This window comes from Cyprinus carpio, chromosome A15 (genome assembly GCF_018340385.1).
Source record: "Cyprinus carpio isolate SPL01 chromosome A15, ASM1834038v1, whole genome shotgun sequence".
Lineage (NCBI taxonomy): Eukaryota > Metazoa > Chordata > Actinopteri > Cypriniformes > Cyprinidae > Cyprinus > Cyprinus carpio.
This window is the reverse complement of record NC_056586.1, coordinates 14,794,106-14,812,194: the sequence shown is the minus strand read 5'-3', so window position 1 is coordinate 14,812,194 and position 18,089 is coordinate 14,794,106. Positions and strand designations below refer to the sequence as shown.

Below are 18,089 nucleotides of genomic sequence, written 5' to 3'. Positions count from 1 at the left end.
CACAGGACTCACAAGGCACTGGGCTTTTAAGAGAAATAACAGAAAACTATAGCATTGGGAGTGACAAAAACCTGAATACGTGTTGATGCCCAATGGATAGCAAGTTCAACGATGCAAACCTTCTGAGAAAACCCAAATGGAAAAAGCAAAAACAAATGGAGCAAAATAGAACAAATGCTTAACAAATCCCTAATTCAGGACTAGTTTTTATTTCTTGTTAGCCCACTGGTGCTGGCTTCACTCTATTCTGGTGGGTCGGTTCAGAAAACAACAGATGTTGATACTCAACCTTGATGAAACCCTACAATCCTGATACTGTAAGAGTCAGACAACATTATCAATTAATTTAATTTTAAACCTAAGTTTGTTCACATGCATGAACATGAACATAAGGAGCTCATTTGTGCTGAAACAAATATGTATGCTCTTCGTATGTGAAAAGCTTAAAATAACTTCATATTTACATTTGATGTAAGAAAACAAGCAGTGCTTCCCCATGCTGAACTTGCCAAGACGTTCAAGGTGGTTGTCAAAGTGGTTGCTAAGTTGTTTTGTAAACTAATTAGGCTTAAATAAATTGTTATGACAAACATATAATGTTTGTTTTGTAAAGGAATCCCAGCGTCTTTGAAGATTTCTATCTCATGGCGAAAATCATACTTTAGCTATTAAAAATTTAAAGTGGAAAACTTAAAAGTAGTTAAAAACATTTTCAACAGAACGAAAATTTTCTCAGAGTAAAAAATACTGCAACACAATTAAAGTTTGACAGACAATGAGCTCCAACAAATAAAACAAAAACAACCACAAATTAATTTGTTTTTGATGCACGTTAAATTACAAAGAAACAACAACAACACAACCTACATTGCAACCCGCTTTCTTTAAACTTGATAAAACCGCTAGACAGTATCCGTGTTTTCATTACATATTTGCACAAAACTTCGGCGATATTTTATAAATGACGATAAAAAAGTATTTCATCAGTCTTTTCATCTGCAAATAAATAAATAAATAATCTGAATACTTAGAAAAGTTGAAGCACACCCTCAACAAGAAGCAGGATTTTAGGTATCATTCACATCCGTGACAAAACCAGAGCAGGGCTAGTTACACACTAGTATGAGCAATAGTGCTTCACCAAACAGCAGTAATTAGAAAAGCGAGTACATCAAAGGACAGAAGTGTAACGAAAGGTTCAGAAAATGTAATTTGGACGAGTGGCTGTGATTGACTATTGGATGTGTCAGCCTGCAGGTGCAGGTCAGTATTGAGAACGATGGCTTTAGAACAGACTGAGGCTGAGTAATCACTGCGCTGACATCACAAGTCCTGAATCAGTATTGGACAGAAGATCACACCCAGCCTCCCTTCCTGCAGATTAAGCCATTTCAAAGGTGCGAGCATAATTGCTTACTAAAAACGCCATATCCACTTCCTGTCTTACATTCTGTTTGTGGGTTTAATTAGCAGAGCAATGACATGCTAATGGGAGCAAGACAGGAGGAGGGCAGGGTGAAGATTGCTAGCTTTCTTCATCCTGTGTTGACATTCCCCGGATGATGAAAGCAAGATCTAAAAGTGTGTCCTCCTGACCTCATAAGATGAGCGGAGTGTGATGTGTGCAGCCCAGGCAATCTCTGCTTCGTGCCTGCAGGCCTGATTATGATGGAGCTGAAGCTGGCACATGAAGTCGCCAGTAGCGCCGGCCACCCACACCCGCCTTCCACCACACAGTCAGCTGTGCTGCTCTGACTCACGGCTCACTGGCCAAATTTCAACAGTAAATCTGACATCACGAGAATGATAATGATGCGGGTTCAGCCAAGAATCCAAAAAAAGACTGGCGATCTTCGCCTCTTGATTCTTGAGTGCTCCTCCCAAATGAATAAATCAATCTTGATTTAACACAGTGCCCTTTAGTAAGACTTGCCTTCCAATGCTACACATAGTAAAATGCTGGGATATGAGTAATTTTATATCATCATAATAGCAGTTTAAATATGACGATGTAGTTATTTTTGCTGAAAATGACAAAACTGTTTATATTACACAACAAATAAATGATGCATCCGACATCAGTGCAAGTACAGCTTCCTATTACGAAACACTTATGTAAAATAAACAAAAAACCTATTATAAAATTGATAGATCTGACTTTTAGCCAAGCTTTGTGTATTTAAGTTTATAATGTAAAAGAAAAATACATTTTATTATAGTTTTATTATTATTATTACAATTACAGAAAACAATTTAACATTAATTTAATATATATATATATAATATATATATATATATATATATATATATATCATTTTAAATAGTCATTTTATTTGAATTACATACAAATTTAAAATAAACTTGCATTTAATTTATTTTATTAAAATAGTTCATATATACACACTACTAAACAGTGAGAGAGAGAGAGAGAGAGAGAGAGAGAGAAAGGCCTGAAGCATCCCACTTATCTCACCCCTCACTGTTTGTCGATGATAACAGCCTATGCTCTCTTTACACACACTACTGTCTGTCTGCAGTCCAAAAAAGCACAGAAATAACTCACTGCACACACAGATAGAGCTCTCGTGACAAATAACCGGGAAGTGATTGGCCTATTCGGACTAGTGTTTGAAAAATGAGGAAATTTCATTCAGGCATTAGCTCAATCAAGCCTTTATGCTAGCAAGTTCCTGTAAAGCTATCTGACAGACTGGTAAGAAGAGAAGAGTAGATGTAGAGAAGTGGACTGATCAGGATTGGTGCTACCTGCATTCCTCATCCATTATTTAAACATAAATTTGCATGTGTCTCTAGACGATTCATTAATTTGACAGATATACCAGTGGAGTGCGTATAGGACACTGAAACGGCATTAGGAGCTGCCATATCCTGCCATCTTGAAACTAAAGGCAATTACAGAGTGCCAGTTCTCACATATGGACTGCCACTTTCGTGTATTCTCACCTGTTAACTTGTTCATTCCAGAGTCAATAAATGTATGTGGCATAAATCACACAGAAAATTAACGTATATAATAATGAGCATAGATAGAGTGACAAATCTCACATAACATTTTTGCAGAAACTATTGTGATTAAGGAAACTATGTTAATGTTCAAGATAGAAATCCCATGAATGCATATTTTAATTATAGTTGGCCTAAAACAAATATTCACCCCATCTGTTTTTTAAATGCATTTGAATGAACTTATTTTAAACAATTCATCCATGCATAAGTTTCTTTTTTTATTATTATTAATGTTGTTGGTTTATTCCTTGTAATTTATCATCATAATGTCAAAACTCAATCTTCCAGTGAAATAACATACCTCACATACATTTTTGAGTGCAATGCCCACATCTCAAAATCCAATTAAAAACCGACGGACAGAACCAAGCTGCCTTTTTTTTCTATAATCCATTACTGTACATTTCAATACAGATAAATCTGTCACTGTTTCCATTTCATCACAACTTCACCCAAAATTAGCAAAGCACAATATACTGTATATTAGAAACGTAATGTTTGTTGGCAGATATAACAGATTTATTGCCATTTTCTATATCAATTTATGATGTCAAAGGTAATCCTGATGCCCAAAATTTTATACCGGTGCTTCCCTAACCAAATAATGTGCATCCTGAACTTATATATATTAAAATAATTTAAATTAACTTATTAAATATAATTAATTTTTTAATTATCTGAATAATGATGTTAGGATGTTACAGATGGATGCCAGGAGTCATAAAATGTAAGCTATTATTCAGGTCCATTGCACAACTGAATGGGACACAACAAAAACTGAGCAAAAGTAACAGTGGCGCTCGCCTTAGAAAACACTCAATTCAGAAACTACTGCTTTATAAATAATACTTTGAAGATGCTCATGTGAGCCAGTATCTCAAAGCTGTTTTAAGTCTGTCACATCAAATCATGTGTAAATGTCTCTTCAATGCACAAACACTTTTGATTAAATGGCTGAATAAAATTTCTGATTAGCCCCCTTCCTCAGTGATCAGCATGTCTTAGAAGATATTATGGTTGCCACACAGTAATTACGTGGCTTATCTGTGCCTTTAAACCTTTGCCAGGTCCAGGGTAATGAAGTAAGTAACAAAGTAAGTCAACAGTCTTCCATATTAATGCCAAAATCAGCCACATAAACCATCCTACACTCTTAAAAATCAAGGATTTTTACTGGCACTAAAGGTTCCATGAAGATCCTTTAACACAAATGGTTCTTTATAATGAAAAAGGTTCTTCAGATTATTAAAATGTTTTTCACACTACGAAAATGTTTTTTTTTTTTGGGGGGGGGGGCAAGTTATTTGGAGACACAAAATTGTTCTTCATTTGCATCTCTATGAAACCCCACTTTTAGAACATTCAATTTACAGGGTTACTTCCAGTTTTATAAAAGTAAATTTAAAACTTAAGACCAAGTAAAGAAAATTTAAAGAATAAACTGAATGGAACAACACATCAAAATGTAAATGTCTTTTATTAGCAACACTTCAAAGTAAAAAAAAATAAATAAATAAGTAAATAAAAAATAAATAAAACAATTTCTACATTACTTTTAAATCAATTTTAAAAAATATGGATTGAATAGCTCTGCTCCAAAACACTAGAATATGGAAATAACTTTTTCGACCTTCTGACCACACTGCAAAAAAATTATGTTCTTCATTTTAACAAACTGAGGAACATGTTTCAGCCAAGCATTATACAGGTTCACAGTTTAAGTCGGAAGACAGTGTTTAGACTGATGATTCCTGCAGTGACTCCACATGGCTATGATTGAAGGCCATAGTGTGTATACAACACACAAAGGGCTATATATCAGAGTGGAGAGCCATTCACTAGGAAAGGGTAATAACCCCAGTCTGTGCACCCTGGTCCTCTGCTCTTAGAGCTAGAATTCATTCACTACTCTGACCTGAAATTCACATCGCATGCAGCGGGAACCAAACAGAGATGCAGCAGCACGTTTTGCAGAGCTTTTCTCTCCATTCTGTGAAGTACCTAACTTGCCCTGATCCAGTTGAGTGGTAAATGTGTCATTATCCCAAGAGGGGACAACCATCTAAGCTGTCATTGTGCAGCTGGGGCTGAGTGGATGAAGTCAAATGTTGTCGACCCGGTGTCGCGTTCGCTTCAGGACTGCAGGGCTAAGCTGATAAGAATGCTGGAGCATCGTAGTCCTGCTGAGCGAGCGAGCAAGCGATGACAGGGTGAGTGGCATTAAATGTGACTCTTCTCTAAACAATCTGTTTAAAAGAGAGGCTCGGTTCTGGCTCTCCAGTTGATTAAAGATGAGATCTGCGATGAGGCCCAGCATCTGGTAACACAATTGAACATTCGGGGAAGCGGTGACTAATGAGCTGCCTTTTCCCTCAGTGTCTGACTTCCATATTGCACCATCCCCTTCCATTATGTATGCATGACAAAGAATGAGTCAAAGTTGGATTTTAATACACATCTGTGGATCTAAGATTTGAAAAATAACAAGAGTAGTTTTGGCAAGCTAAACTGCAGCTTTGTGTCTAGATGACACATTTCAGAGATGAAGCGTAATATTAGCAGTTTCTTCAAAGTGCTACAGTGTTCAACATTAAACTCAGTGTTGTTTAGGTATTATTTAAATGCTTTTTATGTATTTATTAATATTTTGAATTGTCTTTTATTTTTATATTTTCAGATTTTTTTTTGTTTGTTTTAGACATTTTGTTACACGAATTTGTATTTTGTATGTTTTTTTTTTATATTTTTACATATTTATTTGTAGATATCATTTAGAATTTCAGTCGGGTTTCAGGCCCATTCATAGCACAGAAAGTGCACTGGTTAAAATTACAAATGAATTGCTTCTTGCGTCAGACCAAGGCTAAATCTCATTGCTAGTTTTACTTGATCTTAGCACTGCGTTCGACACCATAGATCATGACATACTCATAGATCGATTACAAAAGGGCAGGCTTTAAGATGGTTTAGATCCTACCTGTCCGATCGCTACCACTTTGTTTATTTAAACAGGGAGTCATCTCAATTATCACCAGTAAAGTATGGCGTGCCACAAGGATCTGTCCTAGGTCCTCTATTTTTCTATTTTCAATATACAGTATATGTTGCGCTTTGGTAATATTATTAGAAAATATGGGATTAGTTTCCACTGTTATGCTGATGATACTTAACTATATATCTCAATAAAACCAGATGAAACTTTTTAATTATCTAAGTTAACAGAGTGTATAAAAAATGTTAAAGATTGGATGACCAATAATTTTCTCCTATTAAATTAGGATAAGACAGAGATATACTTATTGGACCAAAAAACAGTACACAGAATCTCTTGGATTACAATTTGCAACTAGACGGATGTAATGTTACTTCCTCTACAATCAAAAATCTGGGTGTTATATTAGACAGCAAAATGTCTTTTGAAAATCATATTTCCCATGTTACAAAAACGGCATTCTTCCATCTTAGAAACATTGCCAAGCTACGAAACAGGTTACCTGTTTCTGATGCAGAAAAGCTAGTTCATGCATTCATGACCTCTCGACTGGACTATTTTAATGCACGGCTAGGTGGTTGTCCTGCATCTTCAATAAACAAGCTACAGGTAGTCCAAAATGCAACTGCTAGAGTCCTTACCAGTTCAAGAAAATGTGATCATATTACCCCAATACTACAGTCTCTGCACTGGCTACCTAAAATTCTGTATCAGTTACAAAATATTATTCCTAACCTATAAGGCCCTAAATGGTTTAGCTAACTAGTCTTCTCCCACTCTACAATCCATCACGCTCCCTAATGTCGCAAAAACTCTGGACTTTTGGTAGTACCTAGGATAGCAAAGTCCACTAAAGGAGGTAGAGCTTTTTCACATTTGGCTCCCAAACTCTGGAATAGCCTTTCTGATAACGTTTGGGGTTCAGACACACTCTCTACATGTCTTTGGCCAACCATTCAAATAATGCATCTCATAATCTTGTACTGCACTTATATCTGATCAAATGCACATTACTATTTTTAAGCTTGTGTTAAACAAATTAATTTTGCTTTGATTGAACAGCAGCTACGCTAATTATGTCTCAATTTGTTTCCTTTATTTGCCACAGGATTTACATTCCGTGGTAACTAGGATTTACACAAGCTTCATTCTGGATCCAGAACACCTGAAAAGATGATGCCAACCCCTCAAAGAACCTCAAATGATGCCAGCCCTGAAACAATATAGAACTAACAAATTTTGCTATACGTTTGATTGCAACATATAATAATTGCTGTTAATAGTGTTCATAGTCTGTTTGGTTGTCTTTAATTGATTTTTCCGTACATTTCTGCCATATGTACATTTACAAACATAGTCATCACTGATAAGCTACTACTAAATATGTTGTAGAAACAAATATTGTACAGCTGCTTTGCAACGATTTTTATTGTGAAAAGCACTGTACAAATAAACTTCAATTGATTTGAATTTATTTTTTATTTCAGTTTTTGTAATTTTAGTACTGCAACTTACTTCAGTTAATTGCCAAGGCAACAAGTTAAAGTTCTTCTAATATTAAATATTTATTTACTATATTTATATAAATATAAATATTCTAATATTTATTTTCTTTTCTTTCTTTTCTTTTTTATATTATTTTTAACAATAACAAAATTGTTAAGTCAACATGAAATGAAAAGTGACCATATTTACTATTTAATACACATTCCAGGGCTTACTGTAGTGCAAAATAATACATGAAACTCCATTTTTGGTTGGCATCACTTAGGTTGTGTAGATAAAACAATGTGACATTTCATAAGTAAATGTTTAAAATGCAATTTTAAGTCTGAGATGATAACTGTTTTGAAGGACAACCTTTCCTAGCCACTGTCTGAGTGGTTTGTCACTTCCACTTCTTCCTAATTGAATCAACTGTGCCCACTGCAGCATCTGAATCCTTTAATACTGTTTTGTATCTTTTCCATATTGATGTCTTTGTTGTACTTTACTCTTAGCTTCTTGATAAAAATCTTTAATCTTTTTTTTCACAGATGTCCTTGAGATTCACGATGATCTCTTAACTGTGGTAGCTACTACAGTGAAACACTGATCAAAGCAAATTTTTGGCTAATTGTATTCTCTTTTTGTCAGTTGTAGTTCATTAGTTTAAACATATAGTTTTTGCAACATAACCAGTGGTTTACCAGAGATGGTGACAAGGTATGACCAGTATCTCAATGGCATCAATTTGATGTCTTTGTCTTGATGTCTCATGGTCATTATCATCCTTGTGCTGTTCAAAAGATCCACCAGAACACTTTAAATTTTAACTGCACCAGGAAAGTCCTAGAAGATATTGATCCTGTCACCAGCCAGACATGAACTGGTGCTGATGTTAATCCAAAATAACCTCATGGGAATCTGGGAAAGATCCAATGAAATGTGCAGGCTTTCAAATGGGGGTCAGCAGACGAAGGTACTGCATGGCATTAAAAAAATTGTTGACCATAATTTAACCATATTTACATAGTAGTGTCGGTACAAGTCAGCACTGAAATTTATAAATGTGCCAATGCCAGCATTTCCTGCTAGCATTTTGAACACTATTTAGTGGATTCTTGGCGATTGGCCATTGTGTTTTACACTCTCAACAGATATGTCTGTGATTGGCTACAATGATCATCGCTTCACGCTCTTCAGCAAACACTTACACAGATACACACAGGAGCATTTGAAAGCCATGTCTATCAGTGGATTCGTCTATGCGCAGATATATTAGGGATCCGCTGATAGACATGGCTTTCAAATGGTCCCATGTGCAAGCGCTCGGTGAAGAGCATGAAGCAGTGATCATTGTAGCCAATCACAGACATGTCTGTTGAGAGTGTGGACACAATGACCAATCAGAGCTGTTTAAGAATCTGCTCAACAGCATTCAAAATGTTGGCAGAACATGCTGGTATCAGCACATTTTTAAAATTTCAGTGCCAACTGGTACCGACATCAATACTTTTGACAATACTAATATTTAGGAAAAAAGTATGTATACACACATTACAACAGTACACATTTATACACACAATACAACAGTTTCAACAGCACAAAATTAACATATTACAGTGATTTCTGAAGGAACCTTGGAAGAATGCTGATTTTTTTTTTTAAGTACATTAAAATAGTTAGATGGTTATTTAAAATTGTATAAAGTAAATCACTTTTTTTTTCTTTTTGATCAAGTAAGTGCAAAATCGTATTGACCCCAGACTTTTGAACATGAGTGTCTATAAATTGCAAGAGACCTGCGCAGTGGTGCACAATCATTACTCTAGAAAAATTATGTGATCTGCATACTAAAGAATGTGATCTGCATACCTAAATATGGAGAAGAGGGATAGGGCTGAAGCCTTCTGCTGTAACCTTCTGCTTCCCCTACTGAATACTGATTCATTCATCCATTCCACATGTTGAGTAAATCACACAGTCACAGCACAAGGCCATCCTCCTTGAACTCTAATCTCAGAACATCTCTTATCGACAATGCTGAGCGACATGATTAAAAAGGAGCCAGGACAATCCAGCCTTCCACTTGGGATCTCCTTTTCTCCATGGCCTCTGTCAATCACCCAGGTATTTTTCATATGGCTTTGCCTGGGCGGCCAATTAGACAGCTTCAGCAGTCACCTTTGTGGTGCGTTAAGCACCCTGTGGGCATTAGAGATTCTATCTGTAGAGCCTGTGTATGGTAATGAGGAGAGTTAAAGAGAAAGTCTTCTGGAAGCCCAGTCTGAGAGGACCTCCGTTGGTGCTGATGTTGGTTTTTTTTTTTTTTTTCCTTTAGAGCTGTTCAGAGATGCTGGCTGTACTCGCTCAGACTGTCACTCCAAAAAGAAAATGGCCTGGGGCCCCGGCACTTCAGCCCCCATTAGCAATAAAACAAATCACAGCGGTTGCAAAGGCCTACCTGTGAAATGTGCACCATTTGTCTCCAATGAACTTCTCTCTGAGCTGGGAAGCTTATTTGCGGAGGTGGAATCTTTCAAAAGTGTACAGACATCTTCATGTATCGATTTAAGAGCGGCGGAGAGGAAGAGAGGCGCTGTTGAACTGATGAAGTGAGTGATCATTGGGACTACCTGCCTGACAGCCTGGTATCAAAATATAAATAATTCAACCCATATTGACTTACCAAAAAAATGCTAATGTGTATATCAATGTAATCTTCAAGGCTCTGAGGGCTCACGGACAAATCGATGAAGGGTAGAATGGGGGAACTGATGTTGACAATGCAAATTTTCAGGTCTGGCAAACTGGAGAGATCAGTGAAACAGAAAATGGAAAAATGAAAGCCAATTTCACACAATAATTGACAAACATTTTGTAAAATTAGAAACAGGGAAACAATCTTTTGTACAGCTGTTTTTTTTCCCCCCCTGGCTGACCATGTCAGGGAAATATGTCTCAAAAAAGTCACGACAAGATGCTAAAAGGATCTGAAAGGATTTTAAAACAATAAGCTGGTTAGAGAAAAACAGTAAATCATAAACTAAATGACTGATGGTTTTTACAAACACAGCCTTAGTCTTAATCCAACATAAACCATGCTATTTTTCTATTAAATCTGTCAACTCAAATCTGCAGATTTTCGGCAACTAGCATTGTCTTGCCCAGAATAAATTGGGGCAAAAATCTGGGCAAAAGTTATGTAGTGAATTCCAGCCTTAAATCAACATTTAAAAGAACACTGTTTCAAAGCAAGGCCCTTGCAAGATCTGAAAGGACACAATTAGATGTTACCATGCAAGATTGATGAAAAAAGTCCTCAGGCATTAAATAAGACCAGCCTCTAGGTTGTTTTATGCCTTGTAAAACTTTAGGAGGTCGTTTTTAGAAACACATTTCCTTAATTTATCAGTCAATTAGAAGATGTGACATGCTTTAAGTCACAACAATCTTTTATGTTCACCCTGAGTCCTCCCTAAGTGAACGCAGAAGTGGTTCATTCAAGCAAAAGCATTAGCTCATGTACAATACTTTGTTTCGCTGTCGACAGATGCATATTTGTTCATTCTGAAATATTAGTCTACTTAAACTTCAACTATGTCTCATAGGATATATGCACGTCATTCGCTCTCATCACAAGAGTGACACAAAGTGGTAGCTGCTGTCATGGCAACGACTGCTAGGCATGATCTTGATGAGATGTGCTATAAAGGTGGTGCACAAAGTTGGTAAAAAAAAAAAAAAAAGTGACTTCAAAATCCTGCAGAAAAAGCAGCTCATGTGACCTCGAATGGCCTTGAAAGGAAACTCAGATGGAGAGACATCTGAAAACTGACACTTCCAGGGCAACATGAAAGAGGCATTTTCAGAGGGAGGGTGACATTCAGAATGTGCTCGACAGCCAAAACACTGAAATCAAATGTCTGTAAATAACATCTTGCTAAATTCAAATAGCACAAATCAAACTCTCAAGCCTACTGTTTTCATGTTTCATGAGGTAACGGTGGCAACTCTGTGCTATATAATGTGCAAAAGCCATGCTGCATAATAATAATAATAAAGCTAAAAAAGCTGAAAAGGATTATATTTTGTGCAAGCCTCAAGGAAAATAACATAGCAGCTGAAATTTTCAGCCATTCACCAATAATTATTAACTATGATATACTGACTGCGCTGGGCTGGGCTGCTCTGGAGGAGAGGCCTGGAAAATTCACTTAAACACTACTGACCACAGAATCAATACGAGACACAGAGGATAGACATGGATAGTCATGCTCTCTGACATTATATTTTGCTCATTGACTGACATATGGATTCTGAAACAGCCTTAGCTGCTGGAGGCTTTGAAAAGCACAACAATCCTCTATGGTTTTAACATGTCATGATTTTGAATGTTTGCTCTCTTGGCTGCCATTTTTATTGCTAGTCCACCATTACAAGTGTCAGCAAAATAAATATTTCAAGACTTCCTTTTACTTTACAAATCAATGTTTCAACTAAAGTAAAGTTCCATTTGAAAAGTAGACATGTATTGAAATGTCTGTGTATGTATGTCCAATATGTCAAATAATGAAAAATGTATCATTTAATCGTATTATTGCGATTAATAAATGAAAAATTAAAAGACGTGCAAAAAAACTTAATTCAATTGTTTAAAATGGCACATGTGAATTTAATCATCACAACATTGCAACACAGTAAAACTATTATATGGTGTGTGTATGTGAACGTTACAGTATGTATTGGATATTAACTGTTAAATATTACATTTAATATAATTAAAATATTAGTTTTTTTTTTTTTTGACTAAAAAAAAATTAAATGGAAAAAAATCTGTCAACTAAACTCCAAATATCAACTTGTATATCTTCAATATTAATTAAATAAATTGTAAATTGTAGGTATGTAATAAAAAATATTCAATACTGATAAGTTTATAGTAAAATTGTGTTACAGCCGATAAATAGATAAAAAAAAAAAAAAAAAAAACTATACTGTGCATATTGCGAAAATATTCTAGACATCACAGAAACATGTTTGTTAGCCTCAGTACTGTTCTTCAGTCATTAGTATTGTACAAAAAGGGTTTTCATTAGCTAGGAAAATGGGCTGAGTGTTGAGTTGGTGAAGGACTTGTCTCATGGGTGTTGCACAGATTGGCAAATGTCCTGTAAGTGGCCCTCAACACAGAAAGTGCTGAATGATGCCCTTGTCTCAATTCTGTGGAGACCGACCTCACGGGTACTGACAAATTGTCACACCATGTTGGTCAACCTTCACTACAACAGAGAGTTGTGCTTCTCCATGACCTATCCATCAAATGATCAGGCATCCAGTGAGATCATGCATCTTACTCTGTTTTCTGTCAGGTGCATATACATATGTTCTTTATGTCTACTGAGACAGAGCTTTCTGTGAAAACAAATGCAAATCAGCAGCACCAGTCCAAGAAACACTTGCCTTAGCCACCCTTAGCCATAATTACACGCTGGTGATATCACTGAACTACAGCAAACCAATACCAATGCCTGAAAACAGCCAGGAGAACATGACTGTACCTTTAAATCTGTTGTAGGTGACTTTGGCATCATTAGCTGCACCAAATAAAATTGCAATAATAACTTTCCAAACAGGTTTCCCTAAACAAGGGGGCCTTCCATTGTTCGGGGAAACATGTAGTCCAGCCCCAAACCCACGCCACTCATATAGTCAGACAAAAAATAAATGAATAAAATCTAAAAAATATATATATATTATGCATTAAATAAGGCAGAAACTCCAGTGCTGATTTTTCATTTCACCAACCAGTAAATAATAATAAAAAAAAAAATACATATACAAGCAATTCCACAAGAAGACGATAAAAGAAGCCTTCTGGAAACCCATTCAAGCATGCTTATGCCTGCAGCAGACTTTACTTAGCAGACTTTATTACATTTAAAGTAAATATGCCAGTAAATAATAAATGAGATAAGTGAATGCTTTGTTTCATTGAAATACAGCAGAACACTGCACTAAATATTTCACATTTTGTACAGTATATACTGTATAGTACCAATACTTTTTAATACAATTTTGGATGTTTGACCATATTGATATTTAATGATACCACCTTCACAGTTCATATATTTTGAGCTTGGTTTGTTAAGGGGGTTAACAATAACTTTAAAGATAAAGATAAACCTTTAAAGATAGACCTACTGTGAGCTATGTGGATGTTAATCGAATATAGAAATAGTCAAAATATCTAAATAGTATTTACTTTTGATAAAGCCGTTAGTCTGCATTATTTGAAATCATTTATTCAATAATTGTGATTAAAGTGAAATTCCTGGTCATAAAATAAAAATACATGACCCATGTTTCTACAAATATTTCCACCAATTAAGGAATCAGCAAAGTGCGCCAAAAGACATTTGGTGCCTGCCCACCACCATGCACTGCAAACTTTCTTATTCTCTCAAACAACTTAAATATGTGTATAAATATGCATATTTTGCAATGAACCTAATATATGCTGTTTCTGCATATTAATCAACATATTAAAATCAATAACATTTATCCTTTTATTTATTGTTATTCATAGTGCTTCATTGCATTGTAATTTTTATCCACTTTTCAATTTTTTTGCATCAAATCAAATTTTATAATGTTGTGATTCATCTTGTAGCTGGTTGTTTGGTTCAAATAGCCTATATCTCTCTAACAAAGACTTTCTTTTTAATCCCTATGGGGGAAAAAATAGTTCCAGGACCGCCTTCCAAACAAACAAGCATGTCGATTTTTCCATTACTGAGCAAGTTACTCACCAACCATTGCATCGACTAGTAATACATGGCAATGTAAAGACATACATTAAATGAGCAGGCCGACTGCTGCAGAGTTTAATTGCTTGTTAATCAATAAATCATGTCAATCCTCCTTCCCTTTAGTGTTGATGAAATATGTTGTCAAATTTCTGCGTTCAGTCCTTTCAGATATGTTTAAGATATTTCACCAAGTTTGCAGAATTCGAACATATATTCCTCAAAAATTCACGTATCTTGACCTCATATCAACGTTGAATATGATGAAGTTCTGCTGACTTTGAGTAAAAGATTTCGTTAAAGACCTATTACTGTCCGTGCTAACAAAATAATGTGAGAATGTTACTGGTTACTCCATGTTTGATACGAAATCGGTTAAGTGAAAGACTCCATGACTTGTTCAAACACAAAAGACACTCACTTGTCGCCACCTATTGGCGTAACAGTGTAAGCGACGGAAAGTGTGAGTGAGGGAACAAAGTGCTAGAATTCAAAAGAAAAAAATATCAATAGTCTGAAGTTCACATTATAGATGCATTTAGGAGGAGGAAATATCTTTATAGTTACAAAGCGTTGTGTTGACACATTTCGACAATCACCCTTTTGACCACTTTTGACGTCAACATTTTGTAAGCTCATACTGAAAGCAAATAATGACTGTGACATTAAAACAGAAACCGACTTTTTTTTTCTTCTTACAGCACTCGCTTGCCGTTATCCACCAGGGGGTGCAAAGATGACACCCATTCCACCCTCTTCTTGAGCAAAAAGCCCTCAACACAACCTGGCAAACCTCTCAAATACATTAGGTTATTTCAGTACAGCCAAGGTGGATTTCAAATCATTCTGTAATAATTGTAATTCTGTGTAAGAGTTGAACCAGATGCTGCAAAGTTTAAGACACACATGTTGCACAACAGCTACCTAATGCCATAAACGTTATAATCCGGGTTTAAGGCCACTTTAATAGATTAAGATTCAATATCTGACTTTGAATGCCCTGTTTGGAACCACTATAGAGCATAACAATTAAGTTTATTGGATTACAGGCATATATTCCTCATATTCTGTCTTTTATTCTCTTATATAGCCTAGCTTTTCCCCCGTTTTAATGTGGATGCATATGCAACAGTAGACTACAGCAGAATCTGTCATAACTCGCCCGTGCTCAATGTGAATAATCTAGCACCACTTAAATAAAAGCTACATTATTTCAAAGAACGATCTAATTGTTATGCAAATCATGCAGTGTTTATTGACTATCAGTTGTTGCTGTGACTAATGCAGAACATGGGGGGGAATATGCTAATTTACTTTAAAAATTTCATTTGTGACATAAGGATACTAAATGTCTAAAATTGCACATAATGATATTCAAGTTCAGCGTATTATAGCCGATGCTGCTTCAGTATCTATAATTCCCATGACGTGTCCACAGACTTGGAATGATGTAAATCCAAACACAGCATTAAATTAAAGTATCGCGTTCTACAGCAATTTCCCTTGCAATCCAATCAGTCACATGTTGAATAAACTAAATGCAGAAAAGACCGTAAGTGCATGAAGGCAGCAATGATGCGATATCGTCTTACCTGTTTTAAAGGTCGCTTTTTATACCTCCGCTTTTCTGTACAACAAAATCAATGGTGTGATTTCTTCTGGTAGTGTTTTATTTGGCTTGATGTGAGCTTTAATGGTCAGCGGTTGTTTTATAAGCACTGCGCGCGTCCCCTATCAATTCCCGCCGTTCCCTCGTGCCCGGTGTAACGCTGTTGAACACGATTAAAGAAAAAATAAAACCTTAGCGAGCGGTACGCCGTCAAAAACTACTTTCGAAGGCCACTTCATCTTAATTTTTTCTCCGTATATATCCGTATGATACGAGCGACGCGGGGCAAACGAACGCTGTCAAGAAAAGAAGGGAAAAAATCCGCATCCCAGTGAGAAATAAATGAAACAGGTATCCTCTCTCATGTCAAATTAAGTCAGACGGTCTTCTTTTGCTCTCTTTCCTTCACTTTCCCTCTTCCTCTTTCAAGAAACGAGTACCTTTAAATAACGATTTTAAACACGCGTGATAAGAGCTCGCTAGCTGTGTTCTCTCCTCTGCTTCAGGACTGCACTGATTCAGCTCTCACTCCTTCACGCGCCTCTCTTCTCTAGACACAAGGTCTCTCACTCCGCTTTCAGAAAATAGGGATGGAAATATTAATGATTCTGGTTGTGATTCCAATTCCTGTCACCTCGGCGATTCCATTAACGGCCCTTTTATTAGTAGGCTACTTTTGCCTACTAATAAAAGATTTTTTTGAAAGAATTGTTTAGAAATTTCAAGGGATTTTTAATTGCGTGTACTGCCCTCAACAGCCTGTTAGAAATACTGATGTAATTCAGAATTCAACAAAACGTAAAAAAAAAATAAAAAAAAAAAATAAATAACTCTTTCAAAACTTGTTTATAGGCGACATATCCAATCATTTGTAGGCCTACATTACTGAACAAACAGAAATGGGGTGTCAAATGTAACTGATTAATTCCTTTATATAAAACTAGACAAAAAATACTATGGCTGTCATGCAAATAACCACTCTACACCGATTTAAATATCGAGCCCTACAACATAACTCATGTTTGGACCACTTCGAGTCGGACATGACGAAATTAACAAGACTTTCGGTTTATTAAGCAAATGTAGTAGCCGCTCTGATTGATTAAAACGTCTTTTGATTCAATAAATATCTGACTCGTAAGAGACACTTTTTTGTTCGGGGAAATGGTCTTCTCTGTGTTTCCGAGTCTGTGAAAAAAACCGACTCAAAAGAGTAGGCTAATTCGTCAGTGAAACGGACTATAATGGTTGTGATTTGGATACACTTAGAAGAACCGGCTCACAAGAGTCACTCGGAGGTCGCACTGTGATAAGGATTCACTTCAAAGAACCGACTCGTAGGAGTCGTTTGTTCGGGAATCGATTTCGTTTGCAGTGGTGTTGTAGTAACTAGCAGTGCCGCTGAACGATGCGGGAAAAACTGTACGGTGTTCCATCAGCACGTTTGAGAATTGTTAACGGAACCGAATGTCACTTAAATCATTTGGTTCGGATATTTTTTTTAAATGAATTCAGTCCTGCATTAACTGGTCATCGGTTGCAGGCAGCACAACCAGCCTCCTCTGTCAAAGCAGCGTTCTCTAGCCTACTCTCTTTCTTGCTCCATCATGTTATGTATGAGCCAAACATCCCCCGTATTTCTCATCAGGTGTACATAACGTGCTCTGATCATTGGTGTTAGACATCTCTGTTTTGTGCCAATGAGTAATTCATGAATCACATCTTCTCATACTCCACATGGATTTCTAAACGTTTTTGCAAATTTTACTCAGCCAAAGCAGAATCATGCAGATGAATAACAATTTACCAAAATGAGTCACATGAGTGTCAGTATAAGAAATTCAGGAAATTTCAGGAAACAGGTTGTCAGCATCAGCAATCTCTCTCTCTCTCTCTCTCTCTCTCTCTCTCTCTCTCTCTCTCTCTCTCTCACACACACACACACACACACACACACACACACACACACAAACACCAGAAGAGGGGTGCAGAAGATGAGAGCTGTTTCATTTACTCGAATGTCCAAAAAGGAAATTCGCACATTAACATGAGATCAAAGACACTCTTTCTTGTCCCATCTGTGGTTCTCAGTACAATTACGTCTTGAAATGGTTAAATAGTGTGCACTAGATTCAAATAAATACTAATCTTACTCTCACGTGCGCTGCAG

The 18,089-nt window shown here is 36.3% G+C and overlaps 1 protein-coding gene across 1 annotated transcript in view; it reads right to left on the bottom strand.

Annotated features, from left to right (window-relative positions):
- grik4 (glutamate receptor, ionotropic, kainate 4) overlaps positions 1-16,590 on the bottom strand; it is a 314,456-nt gene extending 297,866 nt beyond the window's left edge. Inside the window, exon 1 of the mRNA XM_042771152.1 lies at positions 15,903-16,590. The gene's annotated coding sequence lies outside the window, so the exon portion shown is untranslated. The remainder of the gene's footprint in view (positions 1-15,902) is intronic.
- Between the last annotated feature and the right edge of the window lie 1,499 nt (positions 16,591-18,089).